Raw genomic sequence first — 1,180 nt, forward strand, 5'->3', positions numbered from 1 at the left:
TGACACCTATTGCTACACCAAATGTTGTGGAGCTCTACAGAGGGGATAGATACATTCAAGAAAGGTGTCTAGATCTTACTTTTCCCTCTACTGGTTAGGTAACACTGGAGCTAGGGCCGGACTGAGGCATGGGCATGCCGGCCATCTGCCCAGGGCGCCAACCTATGGGGGGCGCTTGATGGCAGCTGTAAGGGGCACGTGGCGTCCCTTACAGCTGCCATCAGGCACCGTGCGCCCGGCTCCCACAGTGCCAGCCAGCAGCACCCTTCCCCCCACAGCCATGGGGCCCTGCACAGCCCGGCGTGAGCGCCAGCAGCACTAGCCAGGCCAGGCCAGACAGCACATGCGCTCTGGGGGCGGGGCCCCAGGCTGCCCACCAGCGGACATGGCCAGCCCGCGCATGCGCCATGTGCCCTGGGGGTGGGCCTGCGCACCCGGGGGGAGAGGTGGGCCTGCGCATGCACCGTGTGCCTAGGGGTGGCGCCGCGTGCCCGGGCCCAGAGCACCAAAAGGGCTCGGGTTGGCCCTGACTGGAGCACCCACCATACACACGGTACGGGCCTATCCTGCAAGAGGAGCATACTCAGTAATACCTTCAAAGCACTTTCCATGAGGCAAAGCCCCCAATCCTCAGCCCAGAGCACGGATGTTAACGGTTAACCTCACATTTAATGGGTGAGGCTTTCTGGTTACAGTTAACCTGTGGGGCCGGAGAAGCTCCCCACCTGCTGCTTCAGCCCCATAGGGCCTGCAGGGGGCAGTGCTGCAGCCCTCATCTGTGATGGGGGAGGTGAAGCATTGGGGTGCTCCAGCCCAGCTGCAGTGTGTGTGGGGGGAGGGGGCACTCGAGCCCAGCCATCCTGGAGCAGCTCTCTGCTCGCCCTCATTTAATCAATTAATCAGTTTACTAATTAAATGGGGTTTCACATTCCTAGCCCAGAGAGAAGTCTGAGGCGACGGTTTCCAAAATGCACCCAGAAGAATGCATCAGGGAAAGGCTCACTCCTCCTTCCCCAGTCTCTATTGACCCATTCAACTCTGTCCAACTCCACCCGCAGACTGAGCTGGGACAAGCAGGGGGAAGTTTAAGCCCAAAGAATTGTTTCAGGAGAAAGGGGATCTGGCTACACATCAGCCTCGGGGCAGAACAGAAAGACAAGGAGAAGACAGGAGCCAGACC

This window comes from Pelodiscus sinensis, chromosome 5, assembly GCF_052426305.1.
Source record: "Pelodiscus sinensis isolate ZL-2025 chromosome 5, ASM5242630v1, whole genome shotgun sequence".
NCBI classification, from domain to species: domain Eukaryota; kingdom Metazoa; phylum Chordata; order Testudines; family Trionychidae; genus Pelodiscus; species Pelodiscus sinensis.